The sequence below is a fragment of the Rhinoderma darwinii genome, unplaced genomic scaffold (assembly GCF_050947455.1).
Source record: "Rhinoderma darwinii isolate aRhiDar2 unplaced genomic scaffold, aRhiDar2.hap1 Scaffold_133, whole genome shotgun sequence".
NCBI classification, from domain to species: Eukaryota; Metazoa; Chordata; class Amphibia; order Anura; family Rhinodermatidae; genus Rhinoderma; species Rhinoderma darwinii.
This window is the reverse complement of record NW_027461964.1, coordinates 175019-198202: the sequence shown is the minus strand read 5'-3', so window position 1 is coordinate 198202 and position 23184 is coordinate 175019. Positions and strand designations below refer to the sequence as shown.

Below are 23184 nucleotides of genomic sequence, written 5' to 3'. Positions count from 1 at the left end.
CACCCCGGTTCTCTGAACCAGCTGTAATTTTAACAACCAGTTCGGGAAAACCGGGGCAAACTGGTCCCCCTTCAGCCTCGGGACCTGGGCAAGTGCCCACATTGCCCTCATTGTAATCCGCTCCTGCATATATGGCTCTGACACTTCTCGGCATCCACTATGTATGAGCGGCGCTGAAATGATGACGAGATGGAGGGGAGAAGAAGAGCGGTGAGGTGAGTATGTGTTTTTTTATGTTATGGGAGACGTGGGAGGGATGCTATGGCGCATGGTGTGGTCATTGCTGCACAATTTTACCGCACGGCCCAGCAGAAAAATGCAACACATTTATTAAAATGCTTTTGCCACTTTACGTTCAATTTTTTTTCTATTAAGACTGGTGTATAAAACAGCAGTGTTAATAAATTGCCCCCTTTATGATTAGTATCAGCGACTGGTAAGTATCCGGATAGATTGTAGTTGTAGATCACACGCTGCAGTAACATCTTATTTCATGGATTTCTTACAGACATCGACGTTATATAGAAATCGATAGCATTTACCAGGAATGTATTCTCACACCTCCTTCTTCTTTTCAGGTGTCTATTTCCAAGTTCAGAGAATCAAGATGGTGAATGCTCCACAGGTCGGTTCACACGGAAACCGCAACGGAATCAGCGCCCAAAAAATGCCCCAAATCACTTTCCTGGAGCGGTTTCCGCCTCTGACCCCTCATTGAAATCAATGGGTGGCAGAAAAAAACGCGGAACTGATTAATTTGATTAATTTATAGGACTTTGTGTCTGGCGTTGGAGCCGTTTAGGTATTGTGATTGTCATGGGGCAGTTGGGTAAAGGTATGTTTTTAGTCTTGTGTGAGGCTGATAAAGTGTAACTAAACTTTTAACATATCAAAGTGACATAGCAGAAGTTTTGATCAGTGGGGGTCTCAGCACTGAGACCCCCCCCCCCCCCCCCCCCGACTGCTACAGCGAAGCAGCAGAAGCGCTTGGGTGAGTGCTGTGCCGCATGGTTTCTGATTGGCTTTCCACGGAAAACTGAGTGAGCGTTGTACGGACTAAATGTAAACTCTGAGTCTGTACACCGTTTGCTCAACTTTCCGAGGGAAGACGATCAGAAACAAAGCAGTACATCGCTCACCCTGCCGCTTCTGCTGCTTCATTTTAGCAATAAGTGGGGGTCTCAGTGCTAGGACTCCCACCGATCAAAACTTCTGACATGTCACTATGTTTAGTAACAATTTAAGGCCCCATGCACATGACTGTAAAAAAACAGAACCGCCTGGTTCTATTGGCCGCAGAAACCTTTCCGTATCGCTACGGATAGCTGTCTGTGCCGTAGAACCGTGCCGTGAATTATGGAGCATGTCCTACTTTTCGTTTTTTATGGGCCGTGCTCCCATACTTTGTATGAGAGCACGGGCCGAAACTGTGGCCCGCGGCCATCGGCAGCTGGCCGTGCCCACAATCACAGGCCGTGATTATGGGCACAGCCGTGTGAATGGGGCCGAAATGTTGATAAATTTCCTATAGAAAGTATTATGACTAAGTAAAGTAGCTGTGATAGAAATAATTCATACAGTTCTGGTAATAAAGTGATTTTGAGTTGGATTTCCCCGGTCAGATGCGGTTTGGTTGCTGTTTGCAGAAGAGTTTTCTTCTGGAGTTCTTGTTCTTGGAGGATATTCTTGAGGACATTTGGACGTTCTAACAGTCAGTTGTCTACCTCTGGCCATAGAGTAGTGTTTCATCTCTTACAGACGAATGTGCAGCTTAAAGGGGTTTTTCCATCTTAGACATTTATGGCGGGTCCAGCTCTGATGTATGCCATAAATGTCTAAGATGCGAAGAACTCCTATAAAATGCTCCATTTGTGGCAGGGTAAGGAAGGACACTCTACTTGCCGTCAGATCCACCATTTTAAAGGTAGCGATGAATGGGGTGATAAATGTTGCAGCCAGACGCCCCTTACATCCCGGCTAGTAACAAGATATCATCATTATTTGAGGTGTTCCTGATGTAGAAATCCCTGTGTAATGACAATGACGTTATCGAGCCCAGTATATTTTGTTTGTCAGTATGTTACACAATCTTTCTGGTTATCAGCAGTGTCCATGAAAGTCTCCCCTGAAATAAGGCTCATTTTTGTAGGGTTTGTGTGGGCATGGTTTTAATATTTTTCCTGTGAGTGGCGCAGTTTAGTTGATGCGTCTCCTTTTCTTTTCCTCTCTAGTGATTTGGCCAGAAGTCACAAGTCAGTGTCCGGCTATTTTCACTACTAGTGATATCACTTTGTGTCATAACTTGGCGCATGTGAGGTCTCTATTGAATGTGTAATATTTTTCCTGATGATGATATCAGATATTTGGTGTCCTCTCTAGGCCACACTTAGGCCCATGTTATAAATGAGATGTAAATGTTCCACTGAATAGATTGTAGAATGGTTTTCTGTTATACAGATGTGAAGGAGAGCGCTATTTCTTCTAGACATCTGATCTTTGGTGTGATTGGTGAATAATTTAGGGGCTGTGGTCAGAGACAATTCCATGATACTTGTGGCTTATAGTCAGTGTGGGGTGGTCGGTGTGACCTCTTGGATAGGAAGACTTGAGGTGGGATCTCTAGTTTGGCTCCGCAGAATGTACCCCAGAACGGATTTAATTGCCCCTTAAAAATTATTTGAGCTTTATCAGAAACCAGGCACACTAACATCTCTTTACTGATCCAGTACATCTATAGCATATACCAGGAACGTATTATAGCACCTCTTTCTTTTCTAGATGTCTATAAGTGAAGAGAAGCAAAATATAGAATCCTCCAGTCAGCGGCAATGGAGGAATCAGAGGACTGGTAATTAATATTATTATTAATTACTGATAATTATCAGGCTGGTTTCTAGCTCTGGATTACTCAGAGGTGTAATTCCCAAGTGACGGCTAAGATTTGAACAGCGAAGCTACTGCAGTCCTAGTACTTGTAGCAGACGCTGAAATAGTAAATTAGAATCACTCGGAAACAACCGCCGATTCCCGGGTGCATACCGTCTTCTACAGCGATGTGACTGCGCATGAGCAGTAGCGCACGCTGAAATACAGGTTTAGAATAAGCACTTGGGAACAGTCGCCGGTTCTCGGGTACATACAGTCTTCTACAGCGATGTGACTACGCATGAGCAGTAGCGCACGCTGAAATACAGGTTTAGAATAAGCACTTGGGAACAGTCGCCGGTTCCCGGGTACATACAGTCCTCTATACAGCCATGTGACTGCGCATGAGCAGTAGCGCACGCTGAAATACAGGTTTAGAATAAGCACTTGGGAACAGTCGCCGGTTCCCGGGTACAAACCGTCTTCTACAGCGATGTGACTGCGCATGAGCAGTAGCGCACGCTGAAATACAGGTTTAGAATAAGCGCTTGGGAACAGTCGCCAGTTCCCGGGTACATACCGTCCTCTACAGCCATGTGACTGCGCATGAGCAATAGTGCACGCTGAAATACAGGTTTAGAATAAGCACTTGGGAACAGTCGCCGGTTCCTGGGTACATACCGTCTTCTACAGCGATGTGACTGCGCATGAGCAGTAGTGCACGCTGAAATACAGGTTTAGAATAAGCACTTGGGAACAGTCGCCGGTTCCCGGGTACAAACCGTCTTCTACAGCGATGTGACTGCGCATGAGCAGTAGCGCACGCTGAAATACAGGTTTAGAATAAGCGCTTGGGAACAGTCGCCAGTTCCCGGGTACATACCGTCCTCTACAGCGATGTGACTGCGCATGAGCAGTAGCGCACGCTGAAATACAGGTTTAGAATAAGCGCTTGGGAACAGTCGCCGGTTCCCGGGTACATACAGTCCTCTACAGCCATGTGACTGCGCATGAGCAATAGTGCACGCTGAAATACAGGTTTAGAATAAGCACTTGGGAACAGTCGCCGGTTCCTGGGTACATACCGTCTTCTACAGCGATGTGACTGCGCATGAGCAGTAGTGCACGCTGAAATACAGGTTTATAATAAGCACTTGGGAACAGTCGCCGGTTCCCGGGTACATACAGTCTTCTACAGCGATGTGACTGCGCATGAGCAGTAGCGCACGCTGAAATACAGGTTTAGAATAAGCACTTGGGAACAGTCGCTGGTTCCTGGGTACATACAGTCTTGCTGAAATGCAAGTTTAGTAGAAGCACTCGGGAACAGTTGCCAGTTCCCGAGTGCAGGTGGGGACTTGGGCAGCGCTACTGTTGCACATGCGCAGTTGCAGCTACAGGCTGGTAGTCACACCAAGCACTCGGGAATAATTGGATGTTCCGGAGTGCAAACGAAATAAAGCGTGTTCATGAGAACATTGAAAGCGACCACAAAGCCATACTATGGTCGGGATGTGTCTTTTCCCGACCATAGCCAGAGGAATGGGTTATGGTCGGATCCAAGGGCAACCAGTAACACAACAAAACTTCTGCAACAAAGGCCTTGAGTACATAATGGCATGGCTTTATAAGCATTCACACATGGCAGACCTGGGAGCCTTGTTTAGGCCCCCGGTTGCCATGGCACCTATCAGAAACCTGCGATTGCGCTGATGGTGACATAAGAAGCCCACCGCCATCTGTTTACCCACGTAGATGCCCCACTATTGACCACAGCAACTGAGGGGTAACGTGCCGGGATCTACGCTATTTCCCGCACCATCCAAGTACTGTACATTTACGGTACTTTGTGCTAACTGCATGGCACTGTATATGTATGTCACCCAGTGGTTAAATGACAGAAAGCTGACATCAGTACCTTGAATTTCTAGGTTTTTAGGATTTGCGTCTGTAAGTAAATAAACCGTATGCAACCCCAATGGCAGCCTGTATCTGTGGTGCACGGTTGGGTAAACGTTCTTTTGGCACTTGCCCCCTCCCCACCTAGTGCTGCACATGGAATAATACAAGACGTTTCTGGGCATGTGCAGTAGCCTGGGGCTGCTCTGCTTGTATGTTCCAAGATGATGAAGCAAGCGGGCCTGGGACATTTCACCCATCTGCCCTTAACAACAACCCACCCCCAAATCTGGAACTTCTACAGAGCAGAGAGTAAGCCGGAGGGCATGAATAGCAGAAACAGTGAGGAAAATCCTGACCTAGAATGGATCCAATTGTAGCAAACTATCAGCTGCGAGAAATATCAGGCATGTTCCAGGATATAAACAAGAATATTCCCATTCACTGACCCCAAACAGATATCTTAAAAATGCTGAGGAATTAGTAAGTTGCCGAACTTTTCATTATACGAAATTTAAGCATCTAGTTACATGAAACCGGAAAATCCCTATTATATTGCCATTTTATAGAGATCAGTGGTAAAATAGTGGCCACTCGGGGGCACAAATATGGATAACCAGGCCTGTACCTCTAGTTGTGCCTGTGACAATGCATCACCCCCAACTTATTCTTAAGGACCATGAAGTGTTTGAGCTTCTACATGGACCTAACAAGCGATCTGCTGGAGTCCCTTATCTACACATATTCAGGGCGGAGGTGCCTTGCTGGGGGCTCCACTACATAAATATCCTGCAGACTGTCCGGAAACAAAATGTACTTCTCAGTCGTGTGTATATATGTATGGAGCATGTCCTCACTGTATATACTGTACTCCCTCCTTACTGTCCTCATATATACTGTATATAATGTACTGTTCAGTTATATGTATATATGGGACGTGTCCTCACTATATATACTGTACTCCCTCTTTACTGTCCTCATATATACTGTATATAATGTACTGTTCACTTATATGTATATATGGGACGTGTCCTCACTGTATATACTGTAATCCCTCTTTACTGTCCTCATATATACTGTATATAAAGTACTGTTCAGTTATATGTATATATGGGACGTGTCCTCACTGTATATATTGTACTCCCTCTTTACTGTCCTCATATATACTGTATATAATGTACTGTTCAGTTATATGTATATATGGGACAGGGTCCGCTCTCTAATCAGGATTTTTAAGGTGCTATGGATAAAACATTATCCCCTACTATACCTTTTCCTGTAATATTATAATAAATATTGGATTTCTCTCTTTCTAAACAGACTCCGCTCCCACTGGACAACATGCAGGGCTCCCATGTTACGTCATCGCCATAGAAACTGTTCGGTTTCCAACCATCATAGAACGGACAACTAACCGGCAACTGAAAGCTCCTCCCAATGTATTAATGTCACTTCTGTATGGACAGGTAAGATTTGTCTATCCCCTTCAATGGGTTTTCCCATGAAGGACATTTATGACATCTCCACAGGATATGTTATAAATGTCAGATAGATGGGAGTCCCACCTCTGTGACCGGCGCCTATCTCCAGAACGAGGCCCCCTAAACAGTGGCGGATTAAGTAGGCCATAGGCCCTGGGCTGTTACCCAAACATGGGGCTCCCCTACTCCTCCGCCGCCCTGCCACTACCTTTTTGTGCAAGCATTAACAGATGGATGTTACGATTCCCCTTGTCAAAGGGCTGCGTCCCTACATACTGACAGTATCACACTGTGCAGGGACACATCCTCCTGACAAGGGGAATGGTAACACGCAATTGTCTATCAGTCCTGGACTGCACAAAGATATTTTGTGAAAGACAAGGATTTCCTATAAAAAACATGTCAGGAGAGGAGACAGATTCTCTATAAATCTAGTGACTCACAGAAGGTAAAGTAAAGCACCACACACACAGCCCCCGTAGAAAGCGCCACACACAGCCCCTGTCGATAGCGCCACACACACAGCCCCTGTAGATAGCATCACACACACAGCCCCTGTAGATAGCTTCACACACATCCCCCCTCCCCTTGTATATAGTGCCACACAGCCCCTTCTCCCCTTGTATATAGTGCCACATATCCCCGCTCCCCTTGTATGTAGTGCTACACAGCAATCACCCCCCTGTATATTGCCACATATATTGCCCCGTTCCCGCGACGGACGGTGCGCTGCACTGTCTCCAGGCAGAACGCATGCTCATATCAGCGTGATGCAGTTACGTCATCACAGCGGCCTGCCCAGTGAGTCTTCCCAGCACCTTATAGGCTGCAGTCCTAACTTGGCCTGAAGCCTATATCATTAATTCATATCTGCGTCCTGAGGATGCAGATACAAGTGAATGTGGCTGTCGCTAGTATCGGGGCCCCCTCCAGTGCTAGGCACCAATGGGCTTGAGGGGGCCCGTGCAGCCCAGCCAATAAATGTTATGGGCTTGGCAGCCATGGGCCCCCTGGGAGCCTTGGTCGGCTGCCTGAGCCTTCCTAACGATGATCCGCCTCTGCCCCCAAACCCAGTTATAGCTTTTTGTGCTCATGCTGCTTCCTGGTCACTTCTTGATGACATGGTCGGAAGTTACAGAAACAGCGGTGAGTGCCTCGAATTTCTATCTTATATATATATATATATATTGATGTGCTCAGGACTTCACCCTAGGATCCCCCCTTACTAGTAATAAAGGCCGTGCACCTGCATTTGGGATTTCAGATCCTCGCTGTCTTTTTGGATTATTTATCAGTTTGTTTTCTGTGTTTTTACAGATAGTGCCAGAAACCCAACTATGGATTTTAGAGCCAGAGAACAGTCATGGCTGGTTAAAGATGACTCCACAGCCACAGGTGTTGGCAGTCAGAGAAATATTAGGGAGCCACAGAACTCCTTCAAAAGCCTTGTAAATAAAAGAATGAAAGTTTGGTGGAACCGAGCATTCCTAGCAAATTATCTTCAACGGAACCTTATACCGAGGGGGTTACGCATACAAGTTTTCCCATCATTTCCAACTGAAGATGTGAATTTTCCATCTAAATGGGAGGAGAACTGCAGTGCGTGTTCATTTAAAGTGATGGAGCTTCTTATTGGACTCAATAACACATCATTAGAAAACAGGGATAACGAGCTGGAAAAGATCCAGCAAAAATTAAAAGCAGAGATGTCCAAAGAGGACTTAGAAACATTTAAAACACAATTGGATCAACAATGCCTCGTCTGGAGAAAAGAAATGGAGAGCAGAAAAACTAAGAAATTGATATGTGATAATAATGATTTTCAACAGAAGAAAATATATTGATGGAATCGGAGAGAAAATGGTGAATCACTGAGTCTTTCCTCTTCTATGTGATCTTTGTCATCACAGAGCGGTCACCATGATATGACATTATGTAGTAGCGTGAGGTCTACACGTGACTTACCAAGATACAAAAGAAAACGGAACTAAAATCAGTCGTCCAACAGTAGGAGAAAAATGAATAAGGGATTGGAACAAAATCCAAGACATCACAAGAAGGTAATTAACATTTCTATGCATGAATTATCTATAGGTGACATCACACTGTTGGACAAAGTCTTGACCTTTTCTCCCGCCTCCTGTTTTGATCTTTTCTCAGCAGTAAAAGATCTGCAATTTTTTGCACAATCTTTGATCTTTAAGAAATGGTATTTTAAAGAGGAAGGCGATTTATTTGTCACAGTTGAGGAACGAGAAACATTGCGAATATTTGAGAAACTCTTTCACCAAGGAGGGGGAATATCCCAACTCATGGCTTGGAGGCACTTTACTCTATCATTTTTAGGTAGGGCTAATCTATTAAAAATGGTTGTCTTCCCTAAATTGTTATACTTACTACAATCCTTGCCTATATACTTGAGACCAGTTGACGTTAGGCGGCTGAATACTCTCTTTTGAGGCTACATTTGGAACCAAAAGAGACCAAGAGTGAAGCCTATGCATATTGCAGCAACATCATGAAAATGGAGGGATTAATTTTCCACAGATTCACTTATACAATATGGCAGCTCAACTACGAGTGATTGGAGATTGGATAACCGGCAGCTCCTGCTTTTCTGATTCTACATTGGACCAACAATTTTCAAAACCCATTTCCTTAACATGCCTCTTACACACTCCCTACTCGGCTCTATCACCTGATGAACGGGCTAACCCCCTAGTCATGTCCTCCTGGAAACATGGACCAAGGTCAGGCAACACTTAGGTTTAAACCCTAGATTTTTCCTACTTCTTCCTTGGGTCCATAACTTTGACTTCCAAAATGCCAAACCCCATGTGGTTTTTCGTGGATGGGTTGGGGGGGAGGGGTTGACATGTATTAATCAGATAACTAACATGCTCACTCGTCGTCCATACTCATTTAATGAACTACGTATACAATATGATTTTTTTGGGCCAACACCCATTTTATTACATGCAGGCCTGTAGCTATGCTCACAAGGTCATTAGACACTTACAAGACCAAGACTGGGATGACTTCTTCTGTCACTTAACTCCATTTCATCAATGCCGAAAAAGACTAATCACTACCTATTATAACGTTTTAAGACAGCCATTGGACTACACTAAATCGAGATCAGGCCTATCTTACTGTGTTGACCACTTAGATCAAACAACTCATGACGATGTCCTATCATCTGTAACTATGGCTGCCAAATACCTCCCATCAGATATGTCCTGGGAGATGTCTTTTAAAATAGCCCATAGGGCTGACGTGTCCCCTTATAGGGGCTTTCTCATGGGTAACTCCTCTGACCATTCGTGTTTAAAGTGTGGAGCACCGCAATTACATTGTCTCTGGTTATGCCCAACTATTGTTGACTTTTGGCGAAAGATACAATATTTTGTGTCGAACACCCTGTCCATACCATGCCCCTCAACCCAAAAGTGGGGTCTCTTTGGGATACTGCCACCTTCCATGCTCTTTATCCCGAAACATCACAAACAACTGTTATACTATGTCTCTGCGGCTGCTAGGAAGGCCATTCTCCAGGTTTGGATAAATAATACACCCCCCACACATCGTATTTCCCTAGAAAATATATCTTCTCTTTTCCGAATGGATTGGGTGGAAACCTCCCATCGAAAAGAGCACAAAACTGAAGCCTTTTTTAAGTTGTGGGAGAACTTTATACCTCTCTTACCACTTCATATAAAACAAAAACTGATTGCATGCTTTGTCTCCACAACTTGGTATCTGGAGCATCAGCTGTCTGGTGTGACACCGATCATGATCTGATTCCTTAAATATCTGTATTGAATCGCGGTAACGATGGGGATACACGTGTCCATCCTCTTCCCCCTCCCCCTCTATACTTCCCTTCCCCCTTCTTTATGGTTTATTTAGTGTGTTTCATTTCCTATGAATATTGACACTTTTTCAATTTGTCTTTGGGCTAAAATCTCTAATTCTGTCCTCGCTCCAACTAGGATCATTTGAAGTAATTTATACAAATTGTAGATTATATAATATGCAAAATAATGATATGTGTTCAGAGATGCTATTGCCATGGGAAATATTGTTGAATTGTTGTTCGCTTGTTTGTTATGTTTGGAAAAATAAAAAATACATCAATTAAAAAAAAAACTAAATAAAAAAAAACTCTGCTTGTTGTAGAAGGTTAACATACAATTCTTTATTATCCTTTAGAGCAAAGCTGATCCACATTCTACAAGATGGTATGGATGCCGGAGTCCTCTCCAAGTCCCTAATGGAGGCACTGATTGTGACTGAGCCAACGATACAGACGCCTTTTCTACTACCCAAAATTCATAAGGACCCTCCAGGTAGGCCAATTATATTGTGTACCGGGGGGTTAACTCAGAAGGTGTGCGGATGGGTCGCCCACCATTTCAAACCATTAGTGGAATGTCTACCTTCGTATCTGTGCGACTCCGCAGATTTGTTGTTGAAAATTGAAGAGATTCATTTAGATGACAGACATATTTTGGTAACTTGTGACATTGAGTCACTATATATCGGCATCCAGCATTCGGATGGGTTGCATGCAGTGGCCACCTTTTTGCATATGAGCAATATAGGAAAGACTTTTCAGAGTTGTTGCTAACCCTATCAGACATTGTTCTCAAACACAATTTTTTCACGTTCAATGGGTCCTTCTACCTGCAACTCCAGGGCACGGCAATGGGGGCAGCCTGTGCACCCTCATACGCCAACCTGTTCCTGGGGCTGTGGGAGAGGGACCTATTCCTGCCAGATCATGAGATATCAATGAACCAGCTCCTTTTCTGGGCCCGTTCATTGATGACATCTTCATGATCTGGCAGGGGACTTCGGATGAATTAATAGAATTCATCAGTGTATTTAATTATAATACACGTAACATTAAATTAACATGCAAGTGGAATCACGTTGAGATAGATTTTTTGGACATACTAACTAAAAGGAACCATAATGGTTGTCTCCAGACAGATTTGCATCGTAAAGAGACATCAACAAACTCATTTCTTCACGCCACGTCTTCACATCCCCGCCACACCATCGAAGCTATACCAACTTTTTTTGGACGATTACTGCGTGTTAAGAAAATTTGTTCAACTCATGAAGATTTGAAATTCCGCACGACTGAGTTAAGAAAGAGACTTGCTCAACAGGGCTGCAGCCGCTGCCGCAATGTTAATAAAGCCCATTGACGACCACGTGCACAGCTCCCCCTCGTGCACAGCTATTACAAACTGTAACTAAAAATAAGGAATTTCTCCTAAGGTAAGATTTACGAACACGTATCATTTGGTCAGAAATGAGGGACACCTCAAACACATTTTGGCCGATGCTCCTCAATGATCCAATTCTACAGAAAGTACTACCAAATTATCTTGCTGTTGCACCATGTAGAGCGCGTTCTTTACGTGACGCAATAGTTCACAGTTACCGAACAGTGGAAAAAGCGGGTAAATGTTTTGGAAAGATTGGTCCTAAGTGGGGTTGTAACCCTTGCGGCGACTGTATTAGTTGCCCTAATATTGAACGCTCTCAAGGTTTTGTTGACTCAAGTGGGTTGAAAAATGTTAAGATCACATGGCCAATTACATGTGGCACTACAGGTGTGATCTATCATGCAACTTACCCTTGCCCTAAAATGTATATTGGCATGAGAACCCGAGAATTGCACTTTCGCGTAAGAGAACATGTTAGAGACATTGAAAATGCCAAAACAGTAGAGTATATGGAACAGCTGAAGACGATTCCACAACATTTTCACCTACATCATGCGTGTAACTCTAGACTTGTGAGAGTGAAGGGAATAGATCACATCAATACTGATATGCGAGGACGAGATGTAAAAAGAGGCTTTTGCAATCAGAATGCAGGTGGATATGGAGGCTTAAGACAACACAACCGAGGGGTCTCAATGAGAACATTGGTGTTGCTGCATTTCTCTGACTGCTACCAAAGCTTTTAGTCGGGTATTTTTGATTTTATGTTCTTATTTTGATTTTGATCTACATTTCTTTATTTGTGTATACAGATTAGATATATGGTTTACGCTGCCTGTGTTGACTATGTCAACTGTGCAATTTTCGGGTTGTCATGATCTTCATCCTCAACAATGATTTCCTACTTCTGATGATCTTCACAAACAATAGAAAAGCGGGCTCTGTCTGCAGATCACTGCATATTATATTCTGCACCTTTTGAGGCTTGTTGTATTAGATATATCGACATGTAACTAAAATCTGCTTTGTGCATGGCACTTGTAGTCCATTTTATTTTTTGATGCATAATACACACGTTGTTTTTTTCTTCTTTTTTCATCGCACACGCCTATTCACACTATTTTATTTTTCGTTTTTTATTTCTTTTATTTTGTCACCATACATTTATTACCTTTTCACTCTTTTACTTACACATGTTCTATATAAACAACACTTTATTGTGTTTAATATCATTTCTTACCTGTCACTTACCTACTATGTTCAGGTTGTGTGCACTGGATTATTCCTTTTGGCACGTATATATTGGTCTTTTTTCACACATTATAATTGATAATAATGTTCCACACTTGATTACTCCCTACACGTTGACATTCTTCATCACACATCACTTTGTGTCCATATATTTATATGTATTTGTATGATACATGTGCAATATATCTGTATAACTATCTTGTCTCTCTGTATTTTGGGTTTAGACTTGCAGACATGAAGTGTATCGCTATTGGACTGCCCGTACAGGGTTAATATCCTTCTGAATGCTTTTCATGCCTTCAATCACTGGTTGCATTCTGATTGGTTGTGATTGACCAGCCTCCGATTCGTCACCCATGACACGCTGGGTTGCTGACACACGTGACCGCGTCAGGTGACGCGCTGATGTGTTTCCGCCCCAGTGTCTCGTTGTTGCCGTTTCTGGAGTCCGGCCATGTACTCGACCACATATTGCCACCAATAGTAAACAGTGAGTGCACTGATCTGATTTATGGGCATATATATATATATATATATCACCTGGATATATTTAAGTACCATTGGCTAGCGTTCATTTAAATACTGTGTGTGTACTATCAGCGCCACCCCCTGATGAAGGCATTTAGCGCTGAAACGTGCGTCTGGGTGGGCACTCCCTGTGTTGGTGCTCCTGAACAACCTTATTATGGGTATGTTCTATCCCTCCATACTTGTTTAATAGTTGATTCATTTTTGCTCTTACTTATGCGCTGACTGCTTTTTTGCACTGTATAGTTGTTTATTCCATACCATTTGGTATTTCTATATGACCTACATTACGCAGGTCTGTGCAGCCATGGGGTCTTATCTAATTATTATTTTCTTTGTGAGTCACACAATGAGCTGTCCTTTTCTTCTGTAGAGTCTTGTGGAGTCTTTTTAATTTAATTGTATTGACGTGTAGCTTTTCATTGTTATTCCAATAAAGATTTTTTCCATGTTCCACACTTTTTTTTGGTCGCATCAATTTCTTTGTAGGTTACATATTTGTAGTTTTTTGTCTCAAAATATTTTTCTTGTTTTTTTTTCAGGAGATCTTTATCCCAGTCTTTGAGATTTTAAAGAGTCCTGACAACACGTAGACCCCAGTTAGCAGCTAGAAGATTCCTGCATATACCTAGAAGATGACCACCTTCAACATCTAGAAGACACCAACCAGCACAGAGAAGGAGATCCTGGCTACAAGAAGATTCCTACAAACATCTAGAAGAAGAGACACATTGTAAATACTGGTGTGTCCATCCTAGCAGAAAACCCATGACGTCTGAACAGTGAGGAGAGAACTTATATGTTACTTCTGACTATATGATCGCAGGGTAAAGGAGCAGAAAATGCTGAGAAATATGGAGAGGCTTAGTAATAGTCAGTGCGCAGGATGCTCCATATGTGGTGATAGTCATGAGATGGTCACAGCTAGAGAAATACTCAATTCATTATTCATTTATCAATGATATCATATTAAAACATGTACTGAGACTACTATAGAAAAGAGGCAGGGATATTATCATCATCATCATCATCATCATCATTGGTATTGTTGTTAAGCTGAACGTAGAGAAAAAGTATTCACTGGCCGACCCCCAGATCTATTGTAGAAAGAGTCCTGTTGAGACACTATCATGTAATGGAAGTTGGCACTTGAGTTGTACGCTACTAAAGAAGGAGAAAACATTAGGGTATAATGGTTCCACTACGTATGTGATATGACCTTTCTAGATTCGTTTTCCGCCTCAAAAAACCCTATTGAAATCAATGAGAGACGGAAAAATGCTGTGAACGGCCGCGACCGTTTTTGACGCGTTTTTAAGCGGTTTTAGCCAAAAAAAAAAATGCTTGCGTTTTTTTTTCCTTTGCCTGCAAAAAACTCCACATGAACAGAACCTTAAAAGCAAACAGGCTGGGAGGGTAAAACACTGACTGCATATTAAAAAGGCCAATTTCTCCCGGTTGAGGGCTGCGCTGCAGGAAATAGACTGGGGGCAACTATTGTCAAATAAATCTACAGACACTACATGGGAATGCTTTACATGTACTTTAAGTAATTACACTGTAAAATATAATCTTATAAGTAACAAGTATTAAAAAACCCTAAAATGAAACTAGAAAAAGCTTGCTTCTAATGTTAAAAAGACAATAAATGACAAGATAAGAGGACTTATAAAAAATACAAATCTGAAGGGGCAGCATTAGTCTTTAAAGATCACACACACACGCTACACACATACACACACACACACCTACACACACACACACACACACACACCTACACACCCACACACACACACACACACACACACCCACCCCATACACACCCACCCCATACACACCCCCCCATACACACCCCCCCATACACACACACCCCCCCATACACACACACACCCCCATACACACACACACACCCCCATACACACACACGCTTCCATACACACACACACACACTTCCATACACACACACACCTACATACTTCCATACACACACACACACACACACACACACACACACCTACATACACACACACACATACACACCTACATACTTCCATACACACACACACGACATACACACACACGATATACAGACACATACATACACACACACATACATACTTCCATACACACACACATACATACTTCCATACACACACACATACATACTTCCATACATACACACCCACACACCCCCATACACACACACACACACACACACCTACATACTTCCATACACACACACCTACATACTTCCATACACGCACACACACCTACATACTTCCATACACACAACTACATACTTCCACACACACACCTACATACTTCCACACACACACACACCTACATACTTCCATACACACACGACACACACACACGACATACACACACACACATACATACACACATACATACTTCCATACACACACACACACACACACACACACATACATACTTCCATACACACACATATACATACACACACACACACACACACACACACCCATACACACCCCCATACCCACACACACCCCCATACACACACACACACCTACATACTTCCATACACACACACACACCTACATACTTCCATACACACACGACACACACACACACGACATACACACACACACACACACACACGAGATACACACACACACACATACATACTTCCATACACACACCCATACACACACACCCCCACACACCCACATACACACACACACACACCTACATACTTCCATACACACACACCTACATACTTCCATACACGCACACACCTACATACTTCCATACACACACACACCTACATACTTCCATACACACACGACATACACACACACATACATACTTCCACACACACACACACACACACACACCTACATCCATACACACACGACACACACACACGACATACACACACATACACACACACATACATACTGCCATACACACACACACATACATACTTCCATACACACACACACACACACACATACATACTTCCATACACACATATATACACACACACACCCATACACACCCCCATACACACACACACACACACACACCTACATACTTCCATACACACACACACACACACACCTACATACTTCCATATACACACACACACCTACATACTTCCATACACGCACACACCTACATACTTCCATACACACACACACATACTTCCATACACACACACACACACACACACACACACGTACCTATAAATACATTACACAGAAACATTTACATATATTCAAATTAAGCACATACATATATCCACACTATACAAACACATATATCCACATTACACTCTACACACAAACATATATCGACATTATACACACATGCACATTACACAAATACATTTACACATTACACACGAGGAAACATTATTCACCTGGTATATCCCTGCCGCTCCGGTGGTCTCGCCACTCATTTTAGCTGTCCTGCAGTGATGAAATTTCAGCTTCACGCATGTGACCGCTGCGTCAATGCTGAGGCCAGTGACTGGCTATAGCAATCATGTGTAGGTAGTTATCATGTCATCACTGCATGACAGCAGACACAGGCCTGCTAATCCTCTGAAGCAGAGGTGGATATATTAAGCGAGAGCGCTTTCTGTAAAGAACTTGGTTAGGGGTTTAGGGAGTAAGAGGGTTAGGAGGTTAGCGGGTTAGAGTTGGAGTTAGGGTGTTAGAGGGTAAGGGTTTAGGGCGTTAGGGGTTTAGAGGGTAGATGTTAGGGTTAGAGTGTTAGTGTTAGGGGGTTATAGGGTTAGGTTTAGGGTTACAGCTTTTCCAGAAGCGGAATCCCCAGCCAGAGCATTTTCCGATGCTCTGGCTGAAATTTCCGGCATCTTAAAGTCCCCAACATCGCTGTTTATATATGGACAGTGACATAAAGGTCTTTCTCAAGAGAGGAGTCCTCGACATGACCATTTGCTGCAAAGCGCTTGGTTAGGGGGTTAGGCATTAGGGTTAATGGGTTGGGATTTAGGGGATAGGGTTTTTTCAAGAGAGGAATCCCCGGCCAGAGCATTGCCTTGGATTCTCGCATTACCAAGCCCTTGACGCCACACTCCATATATGAATACTGACGTCAAGTTATTTCTCAAGCCAGGAAGGAGTCCACCGCCAGAGTGCTTGCTGTAAAGCTCTCGGTTAGGGGATAGAGGGTTAGAGTTGGGGTTACGGTGAGGTGGTTTGAGTTAGGGTTGGGGTTATAGTTAGGGGGTTAGGAATAGTGTTAGGGTTAGGGGCTTAGGGTGCTTGGGTTAAGGGGTTTGGGTTCTAGGTTTAGGGGTTAGGATTGGGGGATAGGATTAGGATTTAGAGTTTAGTGGTTAGGGTCAGGAATAGGGTTAGGTTTAGGGTTGGAGTTAGAGTTAGAAAGTTAGGGTAAGAGGGCTAGGTTTAAGGTTAGGAGCAGAATCCCCAGCCATAGTGTTTCCGACGCTCTGGCTGAGGAATCCGGCATCTTATAGCCCCTGCCGTCACTGTCCATTTATGGACATTGACTTCAGGGGCTCATTCTAGGAGTGGAATCCCCGGCAAGAGTTTTGATGACGCTCTGTCAAGGGATTCTCGCATTACAGAGCACTTAACGTTACTCTCCATATATCAACATGGATGCCAAAGTCTTTCTCAAAACAGGAATCCCCGGCCAGAGTACTTGCTGTAAAGTTCTTGGTTAGGGGCTACATTTAGGGATAGGGTTTTAGGGGTTAGGGTTAGAGCTTTTCCAGGAGCGAAATCCCCGGCCAGAGCATTGCTGACGCTCTGGTTGGGGATTCCAGCATCTTAAAGCCCTTAATGTTACTGTACATGTATGGACAGGGACGTCAGGGGCTTCCTCTAGGAGCGTAATCCCCAGCCAGAGTGTTGCCTACGTTGGGGTTATGTTTTAAGTTAGTGGGTTAGGAAGTTAGTGTGTTAGGGGTTGTGGATAGGGGGTTGGGGTTAGGATTAGAGTCAGGGTTAAGGTAAAAGGGTTAAGGGGTTAGGGTGCTAGGGTTAAGGGGTTAGGTTTTGGGGATTAGGGTTTAGAGGATAGTGTTAGAAATAGGGTTAGGGCAAGGGTTGGGGTAGGATTGGGGTTAGGGTTGGGGTTAGGTTTTGGGTTAGCGGGTTAGGAAATTAGAATGTTAGGAGTTGGGGTTAGGAACAGGGTTAGAATCGGTGTAGGGTTGGGGTTAGGGGTTAAGGTTCGAAAAGGGTTAGGAATACGGTGAGGGTAGTGGGTTGGGGTTAGGAATAGGTTTGGGGTTAAGGGATAGGGTTTAGAGGTTAGGGGCTATGGTTGCGGGTTAGGGTTAGGAATATGGTTACGTTTAAATGGGTAGGGTGTTAGGGTTAAGGGGTGGGGGTTAGGGAGTTGGAGTTAGGATGCTAGGGTTAGGGTTTAGAGGTTAGTTGTTAGCGTTAGGAATAGGGTTGGTGTTAGGATTTAGAGGTTAGGGGCTAGGCTTGGGGATTAGGAATATGGTTAGGGTTACAGTGTTAGGGGGTTGGGGTGCAATTTTAAAGGGGTTAGGATAAGGGTTAGGGTTTAGCAGTTAGGGTTGGGGATTAGGGGTAGGAATAGGGTTAGTGGTTAGGGTTAGAAGATCAGGGTTGGGATTTAGGGTAAGAGTTAGGGTAAGAATTATGGGGTTAGGGTGCTAGGGTTAAGTGGTAAGGTTTAGTGGGTTAGGGGATAGGGTTAGTTGTTAGGGTTTAGAGGTTTGTGTGGTTAGGGTTGGGGTGTTAGAGTTTGGGTTAAGGGGTTAGGGGCTATGGTTAGAGTTAAGGGATAGGATTAGGGCTTTTCCTGACGCTCTGGTTAGGGATTCCGGCATCTTAAAGCCCCTAATGTTACTGTTTATATATGGACTGCGACATCAGGGGCTCCCTCTTGGAGAGGAATCCCCGGCCAGAGTGTTGACTACGCTCTGGCCGGGGATGCTCACATTACAAATCCCTTAATGTCACTCTCCATATTTGAACAGGGATGTCAAGGTCTTCCTCAAGACAGTCCCAGGAGTCCCTGGACAGAGCCCTTGCTGTAAAGCGATTTGTGAGGGTGTTAGGGTTGGGGTTAAGAATAGAGTAAGGGGGTAGGGTTTGGGTTAGGGGGTTAGTAAAAGGGTTGGCGTTAGCAGATAGGGTTTAGAGTTCAGGGTCGGGGTTAGGAATATTTTTAAAGGTTAGGGGTTAGAGGTTGGGGTTAGGGTTAGAGTGTTAGGACGTTGGGGTATGGGTTAGGATGTTAGGGCTAAGGGGTTGGGGTTAGGGGATTATGCTTAGGTGATAGGGTTAGGTTTATAGTTAAGATGTTGGGTTAGGGGTAGGGTTAGATGTTAGGGTTTGGCCAAAGGTTTAGGGGGTTAGGAATAAGGTTAGGGTTTAGAGGCTAGTGGTTGGGGGTTAGGATTAGTGGTTTAGGGTTAGCGTTTGGATTGGAATTCAGGATGGAATTCGGGTTAGGAGTTAGGGCTCCTCCAGGAGCGAAATCCCCAGCCAGAGCCATAATGGGTTAGGAATAGGGTTAGGATGTTAGCGTTTGGGGTTAGGGTTAGGAATAGGGTTAGAGTGAAAGGATGGGGTTGAATTTAGGGAGTTAGGGGCTAGGGTTTAGAGATTAGGTTTGGGGGGTTTGGAATAGGGTTGGGGTATGGAATGAGGCGAAGGGGTTAGAGTGTTAGGGTTTAGGAATAGGGTAGGGGGTTAGGGCTAGGGGTTATGAAAAGGTTAAGGTGAGGGGTTAAGGAGTTAGAGTTAGGGTTTTTAGGTTAGGAGTGAGGGTTAGGAATAGGGTGAGGGTATGTGGTTAGGGGGTAGGCTTTTGGATAGGGGGTTGGGGTAGGGTTATAAATTAGAGTTGGGGGTTAGAGTTAGGAATAAGTTTGAGGTAAAAGGGTTAGGGGGTTGAGGGCTAGGGTGCTAGGGTTAGGGTTTGGGGATTAGGGGGTAGGGTTTGTGTTAGAGTTTAGAGGTTAGGGTTTAGGAATAGGGTGAGAGTGTTATGGTTGGGCTTAGGTTTAGGGGGTTATGGTTTTAGGGCGAAGGTTAGGGGGTAGGGTTACAGGGTTGCGGTTAGGGTTTGCAGGTTAGGGTTAGAAAGTTAAGGAGTTAACGTTATGTGTTAGGGTTTGTATTAGGGGGGGTTAGTATTAGTGGATAGGGTTGGAGTGAAGGTGTTGGGGTTGGGGTTAGGGGGATAAATTTGGGTTAGTGTTAGGGGAATAGGGTTTGGGTGATTGGCTTAAGGAGTTAGGGGTTGAGGTTAGGCAATAGGGTTGGGGTTAAGGTTAAGAATAGGGTTAGAGGCTTAGGGTAAAAAATAGGGTTAGACTTAGGGGGTTAGGTGGCTAGGGTTAAGGGGTTAGGGGTTTTAGTTATGGGATTAGGGTTAGAGTGTTAGGGTTTTTGGTTTAGGGGGTTGGGGGTGTTAGGTTTAGGGGGTTAGGAATAGTGTGAGGGTAAGTGGTTAGGTGTAGTTTTGGTTTTAGGAATAGGGTCTGAGTTAGGGAATAGGCTTTAGGGGTTAGGGTTGGAGGTTAGGAATAGGGTTAAGGCTAAAGGGTTAGGGGGTTGGAGTTTGCATTAACGGGTTAGAGTTAGGGGATACGGTTAGGGGGTTTGGAATAGGGTTAGTAAAGTTTAGGGGTTAGGGATGGGGGTTAGGGTTGTAGTTAGGGGATTTAGGATTAGAGTTTGGGTTAGAACTAGGGGTAGGGTTAGTGGGTTAGGGCTTTTCCGAGAGCAAGATTCCCGGCCAGAGCCATAATTGGTTAGGAATAGGGGTTGGGGTTAGTATTATGGGCTTAGGAATAGGGTGAGGGGTTAGGGTTGAGGTAAGTGCTGTAGTGAGGGGCTAGGGTTAGAGTTTAGATTTTGGGATTAAGAATTGTGTTATGATTTTGAGGGGGGTAAATGTTGAGGTTAGGCGTTTAGGTTAGGGAGTTAGTGTTTTGATGTTAGGGTTGAGGGTTAGGATTAGGTTTGGGGTTATCAATAAGGTGAGAGAAAGTCATTAGTGGGTAGGGTTTTGGCTAAGGTTTTGGGATTAGGTATAGAATTAGGCGACATGGTAACGGGTAAGGGTTGGGGGTTAGAGTTAGTAATAGAGTTAAAGGGTTAGGGTGCTAGGGTTAAGGGGTTGGAGTTAGAGTTTAATTGTTTAGGGGTTTGAGTTAGGATTAGGGGTTAGGGTATAGAGGTTAGTGGATTAGGAGTATTAATAGAGTTAACGGTTAAAGTATTAGGGTTGGGGTGTTGGGGGTTAGGTTTAGTTCTTAGGGTTAGGGGGGGCTAGGGTTTGGGTTAAAGTTAGGGGATAGGGTTGGGGGTTAGGAATAAAGTTGGAAGGTTAAGGTTAGGTTAGAGGGTTAGGATTTAGGGTGAGTTAGAATTAGGGTGATAGGGTTTGGGGGTTAGCATTAGGGGCTAGGGTTAGAGTTAGGGATTTTCCAGAAGCGAAATCTCTGGCCAGGGCGTTGCTGATGCTTTGGTTGGAGATTCCGGCATCTTAAAGCCCCTAATGTTACTTGTTTTTTATGTGGACAGTAACCTCAGGGGCTCCCTCTAGGAGCGGAATCCCTAGCCAGAGTGTTGCCTACCCTCTAGCCGGGTATTCTCGCATTACAAATCCCTTCATGTAACTCTCTATCAATGAACAGTGATGTCAAGGTCTTTCTCAAGACAGGAGTACCTGGCCAGAGCGCATGCTGTAAAGCGCTTGGGTGAGTGGATTAGGGTTGGGTTCTTAGGGTTGGGGTTAGGAGTTTAGGGTTAGAATTATGGATACGGTTAGTGGGTTAGGGAATTAGGGGTTATGGTTAGGGCTTTTCCAGGAGTGAAATCCCTGGCCAGAGCCATAATGGCTTAGGAATAGGGTTAAGGTGTTAGGGGTTGGAGTTAGGATTCGGGGGTTCTAATACGGTTAGGTTGATGGGGTAGGGTTGGGGTAAGTGTGGTTAGGGAGTTAGGGGCTAGGCTTTAGAGGTTAGGTTGAGGGTTAGGAATAGGGTTTGGGTTACGAATGGGGTGAGGGGGTTAGAGTATTAGGGGTTAGTAATAGGGTAGGGGGTAAGGGCTAGGGGTTATGAATTGGGTTAAGGTAAGGGTGATGGTGTAGGGTTGGGTTAAGTGTTGGCGTTAGGCGGTTAGGGTTAGGGAGTTAGGGTTTTGAGGTTAGAGTTGGGTTTAGGAATAGGGTGAAGGTTAGTGGTTAGGGGGTAGGGTAGTGGATAGGGGGTTAGGGGTAGGGATTAGGAATAGAGTCAGGGGTTAGGGTTTAGAGGTTAGGGGGTAGAGTTAGGAATAGGGTTAAGGTTAAAGTGTTAGGTTTAGGGGGTTGGGTTTAGGGTGCTAGGGTTAAGTTGTTTGGGGATTAGGGGATAGGGTTTGTGTTAGGGTTTAGAGGTTAGTGGTTAGAAATAGTGTTAGGGAGAGAGTGTTAGGGTTGGATTTAGGTGTCAGGGGGTTGGTGTTAGGGATTAAGAATAGGGTTAGGGGGGTATGGTTGGGGTTAGGATTTAGATATCAAGGGTTAAGGTTGGGGGTTAGGAATTGGGTTAGGAATAGTTTGAGTGTAGGGGGTGGGGGTTAGGAATGGGGTTGTGGTTAAGGGATAGGGTTTAGAGGATATGGGCTAGTGTTGGGGGTTAGGAATAGGGTTAGGGAGTTAGAGGTTGGGGCTAGGGTTAGAGTGGTAGGGGGTTGGGGTGCTATTTTAAAGGGGTTTGGGTTAGGCGGTTAGGATTAGGGGTTAGTTGTTAGGGTTGGGGTTGAGGGTAGGAATAGGGTTAGGCTGGGGGTTAGGGTAAGTTGTTAAGGGGCCATATATGAGGTTGGAGTTGGGATAGGGATTATAGTAAGGGGATACGGATATGGAATAAGTTTAGAGGTTAATGGTTAGGGTAGGGTTGGGGT

The 23184-nt window shown here is 44.3% G+C and overlaps 2 long non-coding RNA genes across 2 annotated transcripts; both read left to right on the top strand.

Moving 5' to 3' along the window:
* Positions 1–578: 578 nt before the first annotated feature.
* Positions 579–8026, top strand: LOC142699137 (uncharacterized). The gene is made up of 3 exons (XR_012866018.1): positions 579–625; positions 6085–6230; positions 7563–8026. It is a non-coding gene; the product is annotated as an uncharacterized LOC142699137 (long non-coding RNA).
* Positions 8027–10474: 2448 nt separating this feature from the next.
* Positions 10475–14786, top strand: LOC142699136 (uncharacterized). Its single transcript, XR_012866017.1, has 3 exons — positions 10475–10594; positions 11237–11534; positions 13807–14786. It is a non-coding gene; the product is annotated as an uncharacterized LOC142699136 (long non-coding RNA).
* Positions 14787–23184: the final 8398 nt, after the last annotated feature.